The sequence below is a fragment of the Lontra canadensis genome, unplaced genomic scaffold, assembly GCF_010015895.1.
Source record: "Lontra canadensis isolate GAN:19392208 unplaced genomic scaffold, GSC_riverotter_1.0 scaffold125, whole genome shotgun sequence".
NCBI lineage: Eukaryota > Metazoa > Chordata > Mammalia > Carnivora > Mustelidae > Lontra > Lontra canadensis.
The window spans coordinates 2757278-2780376 of NW_022631119.1; the positions used below are offsets into that span (position 1 = coordinate 2757278).

General features: G+C 39.8%; 1 protein-coding gene across 1 annotated transcript in view; it reads left to right on the plus strand.

Moving 5' to 3' along the window:
* The first annotated feature begins 1738 nt into the window (after window positions 1-1738).
* The window catches only part of ZNF529 (zinc finger protein 529), a 97327-nt gene continuing 75966 nt past the window's right edge, over window positions 1739-23099 (plus strand). Inside the window, exons 1-2 of the mRNA XM_032842121.1 lie at window positions 1739-1853; window positions 2940-2999. The gene's annotated coding sequence lies outside the window, so the exon portion shown is untranslated. The remainder of the gene's footprint in view (window positions 1854-2939; window positions 3000-23099) is intronic.

Below are 23099 nucleotides of genomic sequence, written 5' to 3' on the forward strand. Positions count from 1 at the left end.
CTGTTGCATATATATACACATTTGCTTCATTGATTCATCCATCAGTGGATACTTAGATTGTTTCCGTGTCTTGGCTATTGTGAAGAATGTTGCAGTGAGTATGGGACTGCAGATATTTCTTCAATATCTTGTTTTCATTTCATTTGGATAGCTCTATACTGCTATTTTACTTGATTAGAAACAGTCATAATTCCGCAAGCAGAATCAAGATGACACATACCTGACTAGACACAGTGCTCCTCAATTATTCATTAATACCATGTACACAGTTATCTCATTTCACAGTCACCATGGAATATACAAAATCATGATAAATAAGAGTTTGTACAGACACCTTCAGTTTCCTATCTCATCCACTTCACAAAACCACAATCCCACGGACCTTACATAACTCCACTAAGCCCATCTCATAATTCCATACAAGAATACCAAATTTTTGAAACCACTTACTGCATAGACACAATGAGCTTCAAACACACATCACTAACAGTTATTCTGCAAGGTTTATCAACTTCTTAGAAAGCTAAATATAGGGGCACCTGGGTGGCTTAGTGGGTTAAGGCCTCTGCCTTGGGTCCGGTCGTGATCCCAGAGTCCTGGGTTCCAGCCCCGCCATCCAGCCCCTCTCGGGGCACTCTGCTCCGCGGGCAGCCTGCTTCCCCCACTCTCTCTGCCTGCTTGTGACCTCTCTCTCTGTCAAATAAATAAATAAATAAAATCTCAAAAAGGTTAAATATAAACTGACCTATTACCCAGCATTTTTTTTTTCTAGGTATTTACCCAGGAGAAATGGAAACGTGCCAGCTTTATTCATAATATATAAAACCTGGAAATACAACAAGTGTTCACCAAGAGAAAAACGAATAAACAAACTGTGGCATATTCACACAACTGAATGCTATCCATAAATAAAAAGAATGAACCACACAACATTAATAAACCTTACAAAACTGGGATGTGCAAAAGGAGACATATGTAATTGCAGAACTGACAAAACTAAATTACGGCGTCGTATCTCATAACTATGGCTGTTTCTGTTGTGAGACTGACTGGAAAAGGACACCAGAGAACTTCCTGGCAGTGATGGTATAAAACCCGCACCAGGGCAGGAATACACATACGTAGCCTCTGCTGTGTGCCAGATGCCATTCTGGGTGCTAGGGCTTTCTCAAGGGGCAAAACCGACAACAAAACTCGGCACCCTCTAATTCACGACCCCGGACCTGCGGTACCGCAACATGTAGGCCTGAGGGAAGAGAAACCTCCACAGGCTCCCCGTTCTCGTCTCAGCCATTTCCGCCCAAACTGCGGTACCCATTCAGCCTTTCTTGGCCCGATCGCGCTCAGCACGGATTCCCAATTCCTTCCTGGTTCTCCTACGCCAGGTTTCGGATTCTTTCCTTTCTCCTCAACGCTCCGGGATTGGGGAGTCCGCTTCTCTCCTGGTCCTCCCGGACGCAGGTTTCTTCCATCATCCTCTTCGCCCCGCCTCCGCTGGCTTCCGCTTCCCTTTTCCTTATTTCCCCAACCAGGTTTCCAGTTACTTCCTCGGCTGGGGCTCTGGTTCAACCCTGGACCCCACCTCGCTCTCAAAGAATCAGCCGGCTCTTCGGCGTCTGAGGGGCCGCCCGTGGCAACCGTCCTCCGCCCAGGAGGAGCGACCCGCGCACCCTGTAACTCCCAGGACTCTCCCGGGGGTAGCGCGGACTTTGCGACCGTTGCCCTCCCGGCTGCGCTCGAAAACCGGGACATTTTCAGTGTTGGACTACGTTTCCCACAGGCCCCAGGGACACGAATGAACTTCGACTTTTGGTTCCCCTTCCGGTATCGTCGTGGTTATTGGAGTATGCCTGGTGAGTTGAGCTGACCCAGGTTGCGTTGCGGGAGCGGCTCTCGGTGTGGAGGACCTAAGCTCCGTGGGCGCGGGGGGTGGGGCGGGTGGAGCCAGGGGGCGGGGCGGGTGGAGCCAGGGGCCTCGTCCCGGGCGTGAACCCGGGAGGACGTTGGTTTACGGTGTTATTGTCTGTGACGAGTTCATTGTGGGGCGTTAGTGCACGCGCGCGCACGCGTGTGAGTGAGAGTGTGTGACGGGCCCTGAAGTGCCCGGACTGGTATACGATTGGGCTAGTGGGACTATCAGTACATAGTCTCCGGTGATGTGGGTGTCTGATACTGGGACCGAGTGATCTGTGACAGCTCGGTTGTACTCAGTTTGAACGAAGTGGGTGTGGGTTTTTGTTTTCCCCAGTAAACCTGTAGGAGTTTGAAGTTTTGTTGTTGTCGTTGTTGTTTGATGAGCTTGTAAGAGTGTGTAAAATAGTTTTTTTTTTTTTAACATACATATATTACCTTGTCCTCAGTACCCAGCCTGGTGCTCAACACAGAGGAGACATTGGTGAAGTGAGTGTTGCCCACCCAGGATCCACTCTTAAGTTCCATGGTTCCTTGGAACGTGTTTCCCTGGATTCTCCTCTGTTCTTACACCCTAGGGCCAGTTTGATCTAGCTGTAGAGAACTAGGTATCAGGGGAAGTCATTGATTTCATGCCTAGAATGAAAGTTCCAAGCAGGACAGTACATCTGAAGTCATGGGATGAGAATTTAGCCTTGCGCTTGACTTCAAGACAGACTTCTGGAAGACATGAGGGGAGGGGCACAGGGTAAAGGATTTCTTCCTGAGCAAACCTCTTTTGACACACCGGAGGGCATTTACATGTTTCAGAACCACACGTGTGCCCCCTAGAAACTGCTGTGAACTTAGATTCCAGCACTGGTTACAGGTGATGTTGACCTGTTTTTCTGATATTGGTAAAAGCAGTATCCTAGTTACCTCTTACTTCCACCTGGGCGTATGATGGGTAATGGATTATGTCTGATGGTGGACAGTGTGTTCTTACGTAGCCTGTCCAGGGTCTCAAGAGTTTCTTCTTGGTCCTGTAGTTCTGCAAGAGAAGCCCCCTGAAGTGGAGGAGAGCGCTGCCACTTAAAAGCCGGTTCAAGGTCAGTTCATGTTTATTTTTCTGTCATGTATATTTATTTTACAGAACGTTAAATATTTGCTATCGTTCTAAATGTGAAGACCTAATTGTGAGCTGTCCATTTACCTGGTCCCTAGGTTGCTCCTTCCCAATTAATAACAGGACCATAGAGATGAGTCCCCTTCTCTTCTAGTGCCTTTGCAAATGCTTTTTTCCTTCTCAGTTAATATTCACATTGCTGTTGGTTTACTCAATTTCCCCATGTGCTCTTTTCTTTCCAAAGGATGGTACAGAAATAGAACTAGTTGAACTCTTCAAGGATAAACTAAGGAGTTATTTTAGAATGTGTGTTGTCAAGGAAGAGACTGGTGGTTAGGTAGAATAAAACACCAGATAACCTTAGATTTTATTCATAGACTTGATTTTCAAAGTCAGGAAGACATTTTAGGAGTAGGAATATGATTGGAGTTTTGTGAAGAGTGGTTCGTGTGAAGAAGGGCAGGGAGTTTTTCCTGAGAGTCCATGAGATAAGAATGGTGATGATTATGTCTTGAGATTTGGCAGTATGACTCTCTTTCAGACCGCAAAGTGGTATAGACTGCGAGAGGCAGCATCTTCTGATGGAAATACAATGCAGGCCACTTGTGTAATTTAAACATTTTCTTCTGCACACATTTGAGAAAGTTAAAAGAAACAGTTGAAATTAAGTTGGATAATATAACTTATTTTAACCAATATATCTAAAATATCATTTCAACATGTAATAATATAAGTAAGTGGAAATATTTTAAATTCCTATCTTCATACTAAGTTTTCAAGGTCTGATACATATTTTACTGTTATAGCACTTCTCAGTTTGAATGCTAAATTTTCAGTGGTTATGGTAAAGTGTAGTTTTATCAAAACAAGACCAGTGCTCTAACCCCTGAGCTATGGAGCCCAGTTTTATCAAAACAAGTTTTATCAAAACAAAACAAAAAAATAAAGTTGTGTTTAATTGAAAAACATTTTATACTGCTTTTGTATTTGAATTAAAAATTAAAATGGAAAATTCAGTTCCTTGTTCACTCTAGCCACATTTCAAGGAGGTCAGTAGTTATTATTCTTTATGTTTTATAATTTTATGTTGTAAAATGTAGATAATAATCATATTAATGCCTGTTTTTGTAAAGATTGGATACATTGATCTGGGCACAGCCCTAGAGCACTTAATAACAGTCTTGCACTTAACAAGTACTCAAGAAACAAAACTGTTGTTATGTGAAGATTCTAAGTATTCACTGTAAATTTTCTATAAATCAAGAACAGTGAAAATATAAAATTAATTTTGATGAGCATTTATTTATTTTTAAAGGTTTTATTTATTTGACAGAGAGAGAGAGAGAACGAGAGCAGGAATACAAGCATGGGGAGTGGGAAAGGGAGAAGCAGGCTTCCCACCAGGTAGGGAGCCCAATGTGGGGCCTGATCCCAGGACCCTGGGATCATGACCTGAGCTGAAGGCAGATGCTTAACGACTGAGCCACTCCGGCACCCTTGATGAGCATTTAAAAGAATCTTTGAAAATCACATTTGCTGATGTCCTACAGTCGAATTTAACCTAGGGACACCTGGGTGGCTCAGTCCGTTAAGGGAATGCCTTTAGCTCAGGTCATGATCCCAGGGAGCATGGAACTCCCTCCTCAGTGGGAAGTCTGCTTCTCCCTCTCCACTCTCCCCCAGCTCCTGTTCGCTCACTTTCTCTCAAAAATAAATTGGGGGAAAAAAACCAAAAAACAAAGTACTTCTTAACCTAAGGCAAATTGATTCTATTTTTGTTCTCACGGGGACCATAAATCTCTTGAAATTCTATTCAAAATAATTCAATATAATGCCTAACACTTTTTTTTTTGGTTTGTTTTATTTGCAGAGTATCCTTAATTTCTTGGGGTTACATGAAACATATATGAAAGTTAAAAACTAAGTTAATCACATTCCATAAATGTGATATAATACCATATAGGTAAGAAAAACTATGTAGTCTTAAAAAGGAAAATGATGTTAATATTATACAATATATTTACATAGGAAGAAGAATACTCCAAATGGCTAATATTGTATATGAATCAGTTTTACTAAGATTGCATTTGTAAGCAATCTTGTAAAAATATATCTAAAATATCACTCATTGAATAATAAAGGAATGAAGGCATGTATAAGCACATACTCTGTACGAAACACATTTTTGCCTCATTTACACACGTTTTTGTTAGCCTTTTTAATAAAATTCAGGAAAACTGAACCAGAATTCAAGTAAATTTGAAGACCTAATTGGCTTTACTGATTTCATGAATCAGGCAGCATCCCATTTAACAAATAGTAGGGAGCTCCACTGAGCTGAACAAAAGGAAGGTTTTAAAAGGCAGAGAGGGCATTAAAAAAAAATTTATTAGCAAGGAATGCATTGTTTAAGCAGGGTTAACCTCCTCAAGAGAGCTGACGGGGTCCATCAGTAAATTTCATAGTTTTGACCAGAAAATTCCATGTTGACTGGTTAAAGGTTACATTTCTTGGGGGTTGAAATTGCAGTTAGGTTAGGTATTAAGTCTCACTTTACTGACTTAGGGCCTAACCTATGTGATGCTATTTTGGGTCTGTGGCTTTCTTTTTAACAATTCCCCTCCTTTGATCAGCTTAACTGAGAGATCAGAATTTAACACGTTAGCACAATTCGCTACCACTTGTTAGTTCTTGCCGCTTTTGGTGATTCTTTGTGCCGCATTCACAGGTCCTGACTTTTGGCTTTATCTCTGATATTCATAGGTTACAACTGTAGGTTCACAGTTTTTAAGTCAGTCATCCTCTTTTTTCCTTTGTGATATTCATTTGGTTAGTGGTTAGTGGCTGCAAACGTGCACCTAATGCTTTTGAGAGAATATAAAGCATCAAGGAGATTATTATGATGACTGTAAGTGGGATAATTCTCAATGTTAGGGGTGCACTTTGAAGCCATGATCCCCAAGACCCAGACAAATCAAACTCAAATAAGTCAAAGATAGGGACGCCTGAGTGGTTCAGCTGGTTAAGCAGCTGCTTTCGGCTCAGGTCATGATCCCAGCGTCCTGGGATCGAGTCCCACATCGGGCTCCTTGCTCGGCAGGGAGCCTGCTTCTCCCTCTGACTCTGCCTGCCACTCTGTCTGCCTGTGCTCACTCTCATTCTCTCTCTCTGACAAATAAATAAATAAAATCTTAAAAAAAAAAAAAGTCAAAGATAAACTCCTGTGGAGGGGCGCCTAGGTGGCGCAGTGGGTTAAAGCCTCTGCCTTGGGCTCAGGTTATGATCCCACAGTCCTGGGATCGAGCCCCGCATCGGGCTCTCTGCTCCACGGGGAGCCTGCTTCCTCCTCTCTCTGCCTGCCTCTCTGCCTACTTGTGATCTCTGTCTGTCAAATGAATAAATAAAATATTTAAAAAAAACAAAAAAATAAACTCCTGTGGAAGGCATCATCTTTTTAAGTGGCTTTTTTGGTGATCTTATGTAATTGATTTCTACCTCCCCAGGAGTGTTAATCCACGTGTAGCAGGTGGTGTTGTACACAGCACAGATACCTCCTTGCTCAGCTAAAAGATAATTGAGTTATGCCGTTATCGAGAACAACTTTGTCTAGGCCAGCCCTCTCAGGTCCCCTTCCTTTTTGGGAGCTTTTTACTATCACTTTGCTATCCCTCAATAAACCTTGCTTTGCTGCCTGCCTCCCCTCAAAAAAAAAAAAAAAAAAAAAAGAACTTTTTTCTTGAGAGTCTAAAGGTTTTTTTTGGACAGTTACTGCTTTAGCAGCAGATTGTGCAAAAATTTCAAGAACTAAGAAGTTAGCTTCATTTATATCAATCCCTAACCACTAAGGATAGGAACCTGCCAAAACAAGTGAATCTTGAATCATGAGTGCCTCCTTGTAGATCCTTTATAACTTGATGATGGAAATTCAGATGTCTTATTTTACTTATGAAAAGTTAGGGGCACAGTTAGATTTTCTCCTCACCTGAAATAAAAGGGTCTAAATTCCAAAGGTTACCCCTTCTGCCCCCAGTAATGGCCTGGAGATAAAGATGAGGGTGTTCTCTTTCTAGGCCAAAGCCAAAGAAAAGAAAAGGAACAGAAGGAGAAAGGGTTTCATATGTAAAGTATGAAGTATTGATCTGTAGTCTTGGGTGAAAGCAGTCTACCTTGATCTCAGCTACTTCTCTTCCTTGTCAATTTGATTTATAAATCTCCAGCATCTGTATGCCATCAAGTGTCATGTGGAACCTTCTTTAGTTGTGTGATGTATACCCAAGGCTCAGTACCTTCTAGTTTTGCAGCAGTGTTAGTGGTTAGGAGCACTTGGTAAGTAACGCCCTCTTTACAACTGTCTCAGGGCTGTCTTTTTCTGGTGATTGTTGGAGAATACCCAATTACCAGGCTCTGTACTGACAAACCACACCCTTTGAACTGGGATCCAGGAAGGCTTCTTTACCTATAGATGATAAGTGTGAGCCTAAGACATTAGAGACATTAGAATAGCTGGTCATACTAGCATGAGACAATAAAGGATCAGCAGAAGGTTGTATACTGATAGGATTTCAAGAAGTTTATAAGGTCTGGGGTGCCTGGGTGGCTCAGTGGGTTAAGCCTCTGCCTTCAGCTCGGGTCGTGATCTCAGGGTCCTGGGATTGAGTCCCACATCGGGCTCTCTGCTCTGCAGGGAGCCTGCTTCCTCCTCTCTCTCTCTCTGCTTGCCTCTCTGCCCACTTGTGATCTCTCTCTGTCAAATAAATAAAATCTTAAAAAAAAAAAAGTTTATAAGGTCTTTGTTAAGGCTTGTATGATTTGTCCAATGAAGTGGGTGTCTCGATCACTGCAGATCGTGGATTGTATATACCCCAAATGGGAAACACACTTGTTAATAATATTTTTCTTTGCCACTTTGAGACCTTGTGACGTGTGAAGGCTTTAAGGGAAAACACACGTACAATAACAATCCGTACTGACTGGCAGCAGAATGACAGTTACTTGCAGGTGTTGAAAGGGTCCAGAGGGAGGGCATCTGAGGCCTCTGGGGACAAAAATCGTTTTTCAGGATTATGGACCTGACGGATCAGGCATTGACAGACTGTTTTTGCAGTTTTACAGATGTGTCCCCGCCAGTGTCTTATTAATAATGAGTCATCCTAAGTGCCCTGTGGGAGGTAAAGGAAAGCAAAAGACAAAATACAGGGTTTGCCAAGGATTGGGGAAAAACTAAGCAGCTGTTGTGGGTTTCCCATACCACTGAGTGCTCTTTTAATTTATAGCCATTGTGTATCCATCTTGAGTTCTTTGATTTGGGGGAAACTGTTGCTGTGTTTCAGGTACCTCAGGATGGAAAAAGTATGGCAATGAGGGGCCATTTTTGCAAAAGCAGAATTGATTTTTATCCACATGTGTCACAATCTTTATGATGCATTGCTGCTATCTTTGACGAAAGCCAGCTTGAGCACATTATAAAATTTCTTTCCAAGGATTCTTTCCCAACAAATCTATCACTTTGTTTTTTACAGCACTTTGTTTTTTAGATTTTGCCTTATGTTTTCCTTCTTTAAATAACCAGCCTCACTTTAGGACAACTTCTTTTCCTTAACAAAAATGTATTTCCATTACTCATGCTTTTTCTTAGCAAAAACACACGTCTTACTTTCTTTGCATGCAGAGTTGTTGCCCTTATTCTTTCTAGTAGTCTTAATTACATTTATTAGCATTCTTAACTCTTAGAAACCTTAATTTCTAGTGAAAATTAAGTAGTAAGCAAATATGAACTGTCTGGTATACCAGCAATCTTTAGATTTGCAAATTTATGAACGTATTACATAAATTCTCGAGGCATACGCCTTTTAAAATTTTCCAGTGTAGCATTAACACATCCATAGATCTTTTAGTTTCCCCGTAATAAGAAGCCAAAAGTAGCTAAATCTGTTAAGTGATTAATATTTCAGTATTTTATCTTATTTAGAAATGATCTAGATATTTAGTGAATTAAACTTCACTCATTTAACCTAACTAAGCAAAACTTTAATTTTTAGGTTACCATAAAGACTTAAAAACTAACTAGACATTAATATTATTGAAAACTGCATTTATGGGGCGCCTGGGTGGCTCGGTCGGTTTCGTGTCTGCCTTGAGCTCCGGTTGTGGTCCCGGGGGCGTGGGATCGAGCCCCATGTCGGGCTCCCTGCTCGGCTGCAGGCCTGCTTCTCTCTCTCCCACTCCCCCTGCTTGTGGTCTCTCTCTCACTCACTCTCTCTCTCTCTGTGTCAAATAAATAAATAAAATCTAAAAAAAAAAAAAAAAAGCTGCATTTACGAAGTTTATCTTGCTTCCATGTTTAATTCACATGTTTAATTGTTTTTAACTATTATGTTTAGATTACCTACAAAAACTTTATTAAACATTAGACAAAGCCACTGTCTCGAGCTATTATTGTTTTTTATTGTTTTGTATTTTACTTCCGGTAATAGTAACATAGTTAACTATAAAGTGACATATTAATTTCAGGTATACAGTATAGTGATTCAGCAGTTTTGTACATTGCTCAGTGCTCATCCTGGCAAGTGGTACTCTTTAATGCCCATCACCTATTTCACCCATCCCCTCCCTCCCACGTCCCCTCTGGTAACCATCAGTTCTCTGTAGTAAGGAGTTTGTTTCTTGGTTTGTCTCTTAATCTTTTTTTTTTAATTCCTTTGCTCATTTGTTTCTTAAATTCCACATATGAGTGAAATTGTCTTTCTCTTATTTCTTTATCCATTCATCTGCTGATGAATGTTTCCATAATTTGGCTATTATAAATACTGTTGGAGTAACCATCGGGGTGCATGGATCCCTTTGAATTCGTGTTTTTATTTGACAGACAGAGATCACAAGTAGACAGAGAGGCAGGCAGAGGAGGGGCGGGGGAAGCAGGCTCCCTGCTGAGCAGAGAGCCTGATGCTAGACGCCATCCCAGGACCCTGAGATCATGACTTGAGCCGAAGGCAGAGGTTTAACCTACTGAGCTACTCAGGTGCCCCTGATCACTAGTTTTAATCTTTTGAGGAACCTCCATATGGTTTTCCACAGTGGCTGCACCAGTCTGCACTCCCAGCGCAAGAGGAAGGATTCCTTTTTCTCCACATCCTCACCAACACTTACTGTGTTTTTGATTTTAGCTATTCTGCCCAGTATGAGTTGATATCCCATTATAATTTATTGGATTTACATTTCCCTGATGGTCAGTGATGTTGAGCATCCTTTCATGTGTCTGTAGGCCATCTGTAAGTCTTTGAAGAAATGTCTGTTCATGTCTTCTGCCGTTTTTTAATTGGATTATTTATTTTTTGGGTATTGAGCTGTATAAGTTCTTTATATATTTGGGATACTAACCTTTTATACATATGTCATTTGCAAATATCTTCTCCCATTCAATTGTCTTTTACTTTTGTTGATTATTTCTTTTGCTGTGCAGAAGCTTTTTATTTTGATGGAGTTTATGCCTCAAGAGACATATTTCTATTATGATGGCGTTTATGCCTCAGGAGCGGCATTCGATCCTAGAAAAATGTTGCTACAGCACACGTCAGAGAAATTACCGCTTATACTCTTTTCTAGGATTTTTATGGTTTCAGGTTTCACATTTAGGTCTTTAATCCATTTTGAGTTTATTTTTTGTATGGTGTAAGAAGTGGCCTCGTTTCTTTCATTCGCATGTTGCTGTCCAGTTTTCCCAACACCATTTGTTGAAAAGACTATCTTTGTCTCATTGGATAGTCTCTTTTCTCTTGTCGAAGATTAAGTGATCATATAGTTATGGGTTTATTTCTGACTTTCTATTATGTTTCACTGATCATTGTCTGTTTTTAAGCAAGACCATACTGTTTTGAATACTATAGCTTTATAATATAACTTGAAGTCTGGAATTGTGATACTTCCAGTCTGTTGTTCTTTTTCAAGATTACTTTGGCTATTTAGGGTCTTTTGTGCTTCCATTCAAATTTTAGGATTGTTTGTTCTAGTTCTGTGAAAAATGCTGTTGGTATTTTGGATAGGGATTGCATTAAATCTGTAAATTCCTTTGGGTAGTATAGACATTTTAACAGTAATTGTTTTTCCATCATGAGCAAGGAATGCCTTTACATTTCTTTGTGTCATCTTCAGTTTCTTGTATCATTGTTTTCTACTTTTCAGAGTACAAGTATTTTACCTCTATACTTAAGTTTATTACTAGTATTTTTCTTCTTTTCATTGCAGTTGTAAATAGGATTATTTTTAAAATTTCTTTCTCCTGAGTGTAGAGAAGAGTAGCAGATTTCTGTCCATTGATTTTGTATTCAGTTCTGGTAGTTTTTTTGGTGGAGTCTTTAGGGTTATCTATATATAGTATCATGTCATCTGCAAATAGTGAAAGTTATACTCTTTTCCTTACTGATTTGGATGCTTTTTATTCCTTTGTCTGATTGCTATGGCTAAGCCTTCTGTACTATATTGAATAAAAGTGGTGAGAGTGGACATCCTTATCTTGTTTCTGATCTTAGAAAAGCTTTCAGTTTTTTCCTACTGAGTGTGATGTTAGCTATGGGTTTTTCATGGCCTTTATTATGTTGAAGTATTTTTCCTAAACCTAGTTTGTGGAAGGTTATCACGAATGGATATTGTACTTTGTCAGGTGTTTTTTTTAGCATCTGTTGAAATGATCATATGATTTTTATTCTTTCTCTTATTGATGTGATATACCACACTGATTGATTTGCAAATATGGAACCACCTTTGCAGCCCAGGACTAAATCCCCCTTCATCATGGTGAATTATCTGTAATGTATTGTTGGAGTTGGTTTGTTAATATTTTGTTGATGATTTTTGCATGTACGTTCATCAGAGATAATTGGCCTATAGTCCTCTTTTTGTGGTGTCTGGTTTTGGTATCAGGGTAATGCTGGCCTCATAGAAAGAATTTGGATGTTTTCCTTCCTTGTCCATGTTTTGAAATAGTTTGAGAAGTGTATTAACTCTTCCCTAAATGTTTGGTCGAATTTGCCTATGAAGCCATCTGGTCCTGGACTTCTGTTTGTTGGGAGGTTTTTTTCATTCCTGATCCAATTTCATTGCTAGTTATTGTTTTGTTCAGATTTTCTATTTCTTCCTGCTTCAGTTTTGGTAGGTTATATATTTCTAGGAATTTATCCATTTCTTGTAGGTTATCCAATTCGTTGGCATATAACTTTTCATAATATTCTGTTACAATTGTTTGTATTTCTGTGCCATGGGTTGTTATTTCTCTACTTTTATTTGTGTTTGTTTTTTCTTTCTTTCTTTCTTTCTTTTTTTTTTTTTTGAGTCCCTTTTTTTGGATGATTCTTCCTAGAGACTTATCAATTTTATTGATCTTTTCAAAGAAACAGCTCCTGGTTTCACTAATCTGTCTTTTGGTTTTGTTTCTGATTTTAGTTTCTAGATAACTGATTTCTGCCCTAATCTTCATTTCTTCATTATTCTTTCCTCTGTGGGTTTCGGATTTTGTTTGTTCTTTTCCTAGCTCCTTTCGATGTAAGGTTAGGTTATTATTTGGGATTTTTCTTATTTCTCAAGGTAGGCTTGTATTGCTTTAAACTTCCCTCTTAAAACTGCATTTCCTGAATCCCCCAAATTTTGGATCATTGTATTTTTATTTTCATTTGTTCCTATATAATTTTGATTTCTTCTTTGGTTTTTTGCTTGACCCTTTCATTGTTCAGTAGCATGTTATTTAGCCTCTGTGTATTTGTGCTCTTTCCTGATTTTTTTCTTGTGGTTGATTTCCAGTTTCATAGTTTTGTGGTCAGAAAAGATGCATGGTATGACTTCAGTTTTTGTGAAATTGTTGAAACATGTTTTGTGTCCTAATATGTGATCTGTTCCAGAGATTGTTCCATGAGCACTTGAAAAGAATGTGTATTCTTGTGTTTCAGGATGGAATGTTCTGAATATTTCTGTTAAAACCATCCACTCTCCAGGGCATCATTCAAAGCTGTGTTTCCTTTTTGATTTTCTCTTTGGATGATCTGTCCATTGACGTAACTGGGGTGTTAAAGTTCCCTACTATTACTGTATTACTATCAGTTCCTTTATGTTTGTTTTTAGCTGTTTTATGTATTTGGATGCTAACATGTTGGATGCATATTTATAGTTATTATATCCTTTTGCTGAATGGTTCCCTTTATTATTATATAGGTCCTTCTTTGTCTCTTGTTGCAGTCTTTATTTTAAAGTCTGTTTTGTCGATAAGTATTTGTACCTTGGCTTTCTGTTGACATCCATTTACATGATAAATATTTCTCCATACCCTCACTTTCAATCTGCAGGTGACTTTCGGTCTGAAATGAGTCTTGGGGTGCCTGGGTAGCTCAGTGGGTTAAGCCTTTGTCTTCAGTTCAGGTCATGATCTCAGGGTCCTGGGATTGAGCCCCGCATCGGGCTCTCTGCTCAGCAGGGAGCCTGCTTACCCTTCTCTCTCTGCCTGCCAGCTTCTCTGCCTACTTGTGATCTCTCAGATAAATAAATAAAATCTTTATAAAAAATAAAAAATAAAAAAAATAAAATGAGTCTTGTAGGCATATAAATGGGCCTTTTTTTTTTAATTCCATTACCCTATGTCTTTTGATTGGAGCATTTACTCCATTTACATTCAAAGTAATTACTGATAGATATGTATTTGTTGCTATTTTGTTACTTGTTTTGTGGTTATTTCTGTAGGTTTTCTCTGATCCTTCTCTTGCCCTCTTTCATGGTTTGCTGGCTTTCTTTAATGATATACTTAGGTTCCTTTCTCTTTATTCTTTGCCTATCTATTACTAGTTTTTGATTTGTTGTTATCATTTGGTTTGTACATAACATCTTCTGCAAAAAGAAGTCTCTCTAAAGTTGATGATCACTTAAGTTTGAAACTATTTACTCCTCTCCTTCCTATCCCGACATTTTAGGTATATGATGTAATATTTTACATTCTTTTATTTTATAAATCCATTGACTGATTTTTTATAGATATACTTTTACAGCTTTTGTGTTTCATGCTTTTCATACTCTTACTTATGGTCTTCTTTTCCACTCAAAGAGTCCCTTTAATATTTCTTGTAGAGCTGGTTTAGTGGTCATGAACTCCTTTAGTTTTTGTTTTTCTGAGAAACTATCTCGCTTCCATTCTGAATGATAGCCTTGCTAGGTAGAGTATTCTTGGCTGCCGGTTTTTTCCCTCTCTGCACTTTGAATATTATCATGCCAGTCCCTTCTAGCCTAGAATATTTCTGCTGAGAAACCCACTGATAGCCTTATAGGGTTTCCCTTGTATGTAATTGTCATCTTTTCTCTTGCTGCTTTTAATTTTTTTTTTTTTCTTATCACTACTTTTTGCCATTTTAAATATTTTGTGTCTTGGTGTGAATCTCCTTGTGGTGATTTTGTTGGGGGAATCTCTGTGCCTCCTAGATCTGGATATCTGTTTCCTTACTGAGAATAAGGAATTTTTCTGCTCCCTTTTCTCTTCTTCTGGGATTCCTATAATGTGAATGTTATTACACTTCGTGGAGTTGCTGAGCTCCCTTATCTATTCTCATTGCACTGATTTTTCTCTCACTTGCTTAGCTTGATTTCTTTCCATTACCCTATCTTCCAGGTCATTAATTCATCTCTCTTCTTCCTGTAGCCTACTATTTATTCCATCAAATGTATTTTTAATTTCAGTTACTGTGTTTTTCATCTCTGATTTTTTTTTTCTTTAAAGATTTTATTTATTTATTTGAGAGAGAGAGACAGAGTGAGAGAGAATGAGAGGGGAGGTCAGAAGGAGAAGCAGACTCCCCATGGAGCTGGGAGCCTGATGTGGGACTCAATCCCAGGACTCCGGGATCATGACCTGAGCTAAAGGCAGTCGCTTAACCAACTGAGCCACCCAGGCACCCTGATTGTTTCTTTTTTATTTCTGTATTAAGTCTTGTTGAAGTCCTGGATTCTTCTCAAGTGCAGTGAGTCTTTATGATCCTTACTTTAAATTTTCTAAATATCTCCATTTTGCTTAGGTTTATTGGTGTACTTTTTAAAAAAGATTTTATTTATTTGACAGAGATCACAAGTAGGCAGAGAGGCAGGCAGAGAGAGAGGGGGAAGCAGGCTCCTTGCTGAGCAGGGAGCAAGGCTTGATCCTAGGACCCTGAGATCATGACCTGAGCTAAAGGTAGAGGCTTTAACCCACTGAGCCACCCAGGCGCCCCACTATACTTTTTTTTTTGGTTCTTTCATTTGGGACATACTCCTCCGTGTGCTCATTTTGCCCAACTCTCTATGTCTGTTTTGTGTGTTATGAAAGTCAGCTATGTTGCTTTCTCTTGAAAGTAGTGGGTGAAGCATGCATTTTTAAACAAAGTGGTGCTGGTCCTCTTCCAGGGGGTACTTGCAGCCACTCTAGAGACCAGGGAAGCTGGAGTACCCTGCAAGGTCACTCAGGTCAGGGGTGCAGTTGTACCAAGGTGCCCACATCCTCCACAAGAGGTGAGAAGATGCAGTATTGGCAAGGTTTGTGTCAGTCTCTTGGGGAGGGGACCCACAGTTCAGGGACTGAGAGAGACCTGGCTGGAGCGGGCAGGACATAGTGTAAGCAAATTAGGTAGTGAACCTGCACTGCCTGGGTTCCCACAATGCTGGGGCCGGGGGAGGGAAATGGTATCTGCCGGCTCCTTTGTTCCTGGAAAAGTCCCCCAGTGACCCCTGAGATTAGTAACTTGCTCTCCCTCACGTACTGCCCAGGCTTTTCAAACTGCTGCTTCTAGGCTGCACCACAGTGGGCCTGTCTGTGAAACTGACTCTTTAGGGGCAGGGACTCTGCTTTGTATCACCCTCTGGCCTTTCCCAGAGCTGAGCCTGCTGATTTTTGAAGTTCTAGGCTTTAAGTTCTTCTGGATGTGAGAACTCACGATAGTTGGCCCCCTGACTTTCAAAGCCAAATGTTGTGGGGATTCCTCTTCCCTGTGCAGGCCCCCCAGTGTGACAGTATGTTTCTTGCCCTTCTCCGCATCTGCAGCTCCCTCCTTCCTGCGTCCGTCCTGCAGGATTTATCTTCCCACTGTATCTCTGCACTCCCTGCCTTCTTCAGTGTGGCCTCTTCTCTACATTTAGTCATGGAATTTGTTCCGCCAACATTCAGGTCGTTTTCTGGGTTATTTGCACTGTTACCAGTTGTATCCATGGGCTGAGGTGACTTTAGGATCCTCCTGCTCCACGATCTTTCCTGGAAGTCTTCCCCGAACTGTTACTTTCTGTTGATGGAGTTTGTAAGAGTAATATGAACTTACTTGGCTAGTAAACCAGGTAGAATAAAAGTTTTATATTTAATGCTAACTCTATAAAGACTTGCCTATTTTAATTAAACATCAACCTTAAATTAGCTTTCATATAGACTGTTTCCCCAGATAACATAAACTTGAAAAACATTTGGGTTAGTTTTTATCTTTCTGAGAGTTACAGAATGGCCCATACTTTCAAGTGCTTCACTTGAATAGGGCTTTTACAAATTAATTTTAGTAATACCATCTGGAGGTAGACTATCTCATATACATCCATATACATTTACAACTGTATATAGACATAGACACAAACACACAGATGCAAAGACTGTATAGTTACTAATATTTGTGGAGAAAAATTTTAAGATTTGTTTTTGTCCCTGGAACTAATCTTAAAGAGGTTGTACTAAAGTTTGGGTACAAGAGCCCTTTTAGCAGTCTGTATTTTTAAAAGGCCTCTTTCCCTTTTTCTTTCTTTCAGTCGCAGGTTTACATTTCAAAAACATGGTAAGAGATGTAACTTTTAGGGACAGAGAAAGAATATAAATGCTTCCAAGAAGGCCTTTGGTTTCCTAAGGCCAATAATCTACAAGCCTTTTGAGATAAACCAGGGAAGTTTTGGAATTGGTAAAGGATTAGGTGAATTTTGAATTGCCTTTAAAGCTGACTTTTGGGGCACCAGGGTGGCTCTATGGGTTAAAGCCTCTGCCTTCAGCTCAGGTCATGATCCCAGGGTCCTGAGATCCAGCCCTGCATCAGGCTCCATCCTCCCCATCCCCCTCTCCCATGCTCATGCTCTCTCTCTCTCTCAAATAAAATCTAAAAAAAAAAAAAAAAAAAAAAAAGGCTGACTTTTATTGTCCAAAGGATTTGTAAGGATAGTTGCTCTCAGTTCCTTAGAGAATTGGGTTGTAACTTAAATTGACATTGTAGGTTGATCCACCTATCCAACTATATTATCCTCAATTTGCTTCTTTCTTCATGGGTAAATAGTGCCAATTTTAAATATATCTGGCAGTATTGAATAACCTGTCTTCGGTCTAAGACGGTCCACAAAGAGCGTATAAAGGATAGTACCTTCCCCAAATCCAGAGTTACTCCCAAAGATAGCCAATAGTAAGAACTAGCAACTTGCTCATCCCAGGCAGGCATCAAGTGAAGCACTTGAAAGTATGGGCCATTCTGTAACTCTCAGAAAGATAGAAACTAACCCAAATGTTTTTCAAGTTTATGTTATCTGGGGAAACAGTCTATATGAAAGCTAATTCTCAAGCCAAGTCTAGTCACACACAACCAGATAAGCAAGAGGGCAGTAGCTATCCCTGGGAGACAAAGGATCAATATGGATTTGGAAAGAAGGAGACGATGTGAAATTTTATTTTCCTTTCAACTGGGCATTACAGATAGAGACTCAAAAGAACTGATTCTGGTAAGAATTTCCCCCCTTTACTGGCTTCTGCCAGTTTTTCTAGGATCAACTCTGTAGGCTCTGATATCTACCAGAGTTTCCCCTTAAGTGTTTAAAGGAAAGTGTATAAGTTTACCAGAAAATCCCTCACTTCTGTCAACTCTGGCAGGGGCCCTCCTTTGAAGGTGGTAATGGGGTGCCTCTAAGGCCACTAACTTGGCTGACTTTTACTTAGTTATGTAATCTTCACAGTGGATAAACAATTCAGAGGATTGGTAGAATGAGCGCTCAAAGGAGGTTAGAGGGGAGCAGGAGAAGTTAATTTAAGTCTTACAGTCTTTTGTTGTAGGTACCTCTTCCATATTTAATTTTTTCCAGCCTTCTTCAGCCTAATCTTTAAATGACACTATTTTGGAATTTTTAAACTTTTGGGAGGCTTCTGCTTGCCAGTTCTGTTTAATTTGGAAAGCCTTGCTTTCAAGTGCACTTAAATGATCTTCTGCGATTGGATTGTTTCTTGCCATGACCACTGTATTTCTACATTGTATTATTTCCCATGAGGGCTGGCAGAAGTTTGATAGGACCCTAACCACAAATGGAATTAACCCACATTTCTGCCAAACCATGTCTAGATGCAAATGGGGTACAACTCCCATTTCTGTCCAGCCTTATTCTGGGGTTCCCAACTGGATGGTTACCAAGCAGTTCTTTAGGACTCAAACCAAGCTGGTAGATTTTTATAGCTTCCAGGGCCATAGATCTTAGATATAGAATAAGCAAGTGTGCCAGAAGGTAGAATGCTGAACTCTTTGGAATTTAAAGATCCCATTAGCTAAGCCTTTATTTCCATAAACAAGACAAACAAGTGTGTACCTTAACATACCAACAGTAACCAAGAGATGTCATGGTGGATGGGCCAAGAGAAAGTTGTGTGTACCACCAGCAATTCCAGCATGGACTAAACTAGCAGACAGCATATTAGAAATGGAGAAATGTAGTAAATGGGGACTGTGGACTGGAACTGGGGAAGAGAGTCCGACATGGAATTGCAGACTGAACCAAGGACTAAGGAATAGCTCTGTTAGAGCCTCATGTCAGTCTAGACTGACCTATTCAACCTGGATTAAAAGCCAATTAGAGGGGCGCCTGGGTGGCTCAGTGGGCTAAAGCCTCTGCCTTCGGCTCAGGTCATGATCCCAGGTCCTGGGATCGAGCCCCGCATCGGGCTCTCTGCTCCGCGGAGGGCCTGCTTCCTCCTCTCTCTCTGCCTGCCTCCCTGCCTGCTTGTGATCTCTCTCTCTGTCAAATGAATAAATAAAATCTTTAAAAAAAAAAAAAAAGCCAATTAGATCGGTTGCTCAAAAGCAAAAAGAGCAGAGCTCAAACTAAGAAGGGACTTAACCGGCAGGCTTTGGAAATGGCAAGACAGTGAATTTAGGCGGGTTCAGTGCTGCCGCACCTGCGTTCCTTATTTTCCCCAAATGCCAGCAGTTCTCTTTGGACTCGACTGCTGCCACCAAATGCGTTGAAAAAAAACCCCACAAAATTCAAACAAGTAAACCTTGAAGATTTAATTGGCTTTTTTATTATTTATTTTTTATTATTTTTTAAAGATTTTGTTTATTTATTTGACAGATCACAAGTAGGCAGAGCGGCAGGCAGAGAGGGAGGGGGGGAAGCAGGCTCCCCGCTGAGCAGAGAGCCCAACACGGGGCTCAATTCCAGGACCCTGAGATCATGACCTGAGCCGAAGGCAGAGGCTTAACCCACTGAGCCACCCAGGTGCCCCATTATTAATTATTTTTATTAACATATAATGTATTATTTGCAGTACAGGTACAGGTCTGTGAATCATCAGGCTTACACACTTCACCATTTTACATACCCTCCCCGGTGTCCATAACCCAACCACCCTCTCCATACGATTTAATTGTCTTCGTTGAACAATTCATGCATCTGGCAGCATTCCGTCTAGTAAGTAGAGGGGAGCTCTGCTAAGCTAAACAGTTTTTTAAAGGCAGAGAGTGAATTAAAGAAAAGGAAGTAATTCCTTTAATGATTTTTAATATTTTATTTATTTATTTGACAGACAGAGATCACAAGTAGGCAGAGAGGCAGGCAGATAGAGAAGGGGAAGCAGGCTCCCTGCCGAGCAGAGAGACCGATGCGGGGCTCAATCCCAGGATCTGAGATCATGACCTGAGCCGAAGGCAGAGGCTTTAACCCACTGAGCCACCCAGGAGCCCCTCCTTTAATGATTCTTAACTGATAATTTGTCAAGCAGTTCACGCAAGGAATGTACTGTTATGTAAGGTTGCTCTCCTAAGGGGTGAAGGAGGAGTGTATCAGTAAGTGTCCTAGTCCTAGTCCTGGCGAGGAAGTTCCATGTTGACTGGCTGAAGTTGACTTGTTGCGGGGCTAAAACTGCAGTGTGGTTAGGTATTAAGTCTTGGTTTATTGACCGTGGGCCTGAACTAACGTCTAAACTAAACAGACGTCTCTCTGGGCCTGTGTTTTTCTTTTTAACAGTCCAAAATGCTATCTCCCTGAATTTTGTTTGTGAAGAGTCAATGTGCCCTATTGCACTGCTGAGGTTTAGCAAGGGACTTGATCACAGGACCCTGGGATCATGACCTGAGCCGAAGGCAGATGCTTAACTCATTGAGCCACCCAGGCATCCCTGTAATCTAGATATTTTAAAAACTATTTTTCTGGGGCACCTGCTTAGTCAGTTAAGCATCTGCCTTCTGCTGAGGTCATGATCTCGGGGTCCTGGGATCAACCCCCAAATCGGGTTTTCCACTCAGCAGGGAGTCTGCTTCTCCCTCTCACTCTCCCTCTGTGCTTTCTCTCTCAAATCAAATCAAAGCAAACCAAAACAGTATTCTTCCAATCCATGAGCATGGATTACCTTTCCATTTATCTGTGTCTTTCTCAATTTCTTTCATCAGTGTCTTATAGTTTTCAGTGTAGAGTTCCTTCACCTTTTTGGTTAAATTTATTCCTAGGTATTTTATTATTTTTCATGCAATTGTAAATAGGATTGTTTTTAAAATTTCTCTCTGGTCATTATTAGAATATAAAAATGCAAGATTTATGTATGTTAATTTTGTATTCTGCACCTTTACTGAATTTATTAATTCTAAGAGTTTTGTTTTGGTGTGATCTTTAGAGTTTCCTATGTATAGTAGCATGTCTCTGCAAATAGTGACAGTTTGAGGTCTTCCTTTCTGATTTGGATGCCTTTAGTTTTTCTCTTACCTGATTGCTCTGGCTAGAACTTCTAATACTGAATGAAAGTGGTAAGAGTGGGCATCCTTTCTTGTTCCTGATCTTAGAGGAAAAGCTTTCAGATTTTCACCACTGAGTGTGATCTTAGCTATGTGTTTGTCATATATGACATTTATGTTGAAGTGTGTTCTGCCAGTATCCACTTTGTTGCATTTTTAACAAACTGATGTTGAATTTTGTCAAATGTCTTTTTCTGCATCTGTTGAGATGATCATGTGGCTTTAATCCTTTTTTATCCTTTTACCCTTCCTTTTGTTGATCCTTCATTGTGTGTGAGTCATTAATTTGTAGATATGGAAGCATCCTAGCTAGCATCCTTGGAATAAATCTCATTTGATCATGGTATATGATCCTTTTAATATATTATTGAATTCATTTTGCTGTTTTATTGAGGGTATTTGCATCTGGATATGTTTTTTATTTTGTTGCTGCCAACAGGAAATTTGGCACATGGATTTGCCACATAAAAGAGACAAAGTTACAGTTCTATCATATTTCTAGGCAAGTAGTTATAAGTCGAGACTGGCAATGGTCACCGTGTGATTTGACACATCCAAGTATTCAAAACTTTTGGAATTTCAGTTACCAGGGTAAAAAATAGGAATTAAGACTGCTATTCAGAATTTCACATTTTTTAAAGATTGTGGTTTCTTTCATAGGACATAGGAATGATCTGGGAGATCCAAGTGTCATACATACATCATTATACACATTATACTTGAAAGGACAGATTTATAGGAACAGAAATAAGTATGCAATGACTCCTGGGTTGGACATAGGAACAAGATTGAGCCTTTTATTATTATGCTCGAGTTGTTATTAGATCACATTCTTTGAGCTAGTTATATGTGTGCAGCCTTTTGTGGAGGGCAAGAGTATATGTCTTCCTTTGCTTTTTGACAGTCTTTGTGACAAATATTAATGAGGAAGAACTGAAATCTGAAGACTGGACACTGAAATGAGTTAACATGACATGGAAGCACAGACTTAAGAATTTCAAATTTTACTGTAAGAAAAAGAAGCACAAAGGGAATTTTAAAAGATAATGAAACAAGGGACATGAAATATTCTTTACAAGTTCATTAATTAATAGGCAACTTTTACTTGGTGTAATTTGGTGTTTATTATATGCCACTGACAGTGCTTTATGTTTTATTTCATTTGATACATACAGGAATACTTTGAGGTATGTCTCTTGTTTTTCCCATTTTGCTGATGAGGAAATAAAGTCAGTTAAGTATTGTAGTAAAAAGCTACACAGTAACAACCAAAGATAAAGTTAACAACCTGAATTTTGGATGACAGATGCTATGTTCTTCATTATGACAGTATCCAACCTCCAATCTCTTTTTAAATCTGATGTCTAATTCATCAAAAAACATTTTTCATCAACATTTAATATGGATCAATGTCAGAGATCCATAGAGTGATAACATATAGCTCACCATATTTTATTTAACCTATTGCCTAATCTTAGATATTTAGAATTATCATAAACTACTTTGTAATATATATAGATCTTTATAATAGAATTTAATCTGTTTCTTAAGAATTTCTAGAAGTTGCATTTATAAGTCAAACATCAGTGGGCGCCTGGGTGGCTCAGTAGGTTAATAAGCCTCTGCCTTTGGCTCAGGGCATGATCTCAGGGTCCTGGGATCGAGTCCTGCATCGGGCTTTGTGCTCGGCAGGGAGCCTGCTTCCCCCGCCTCCCCGCCTGCCTCTCTGCCCACTTGTGATCTCTCTCTGTCAAATAAATAAATAAATTCTTAAAAATAAAAATAAGTCAAACATCAGGTATTTATTAAGTGCCTACATTAAAGAGACGTAGCTTCCATCCCTTGTTTATACTTGGTTGTGTAAATATAAACTATGAATAGGACTAAGACTCTGCTAGGGCATGGTAAGAACTATTTAAAAAATGAGGCAGTGCACCTTTGTAGTTCTTGAGGAAAGATATCATGGAGACAAACCCAAAGCTGTAAGGTCTTGACTAGGTTACACCAAAGCCATGGTTTGTCAGAGTTCTCCAAAACCATCCTTAAATTTGATGATGTGCTAGGGCTTACAAAGTTAGGAAAAGTGG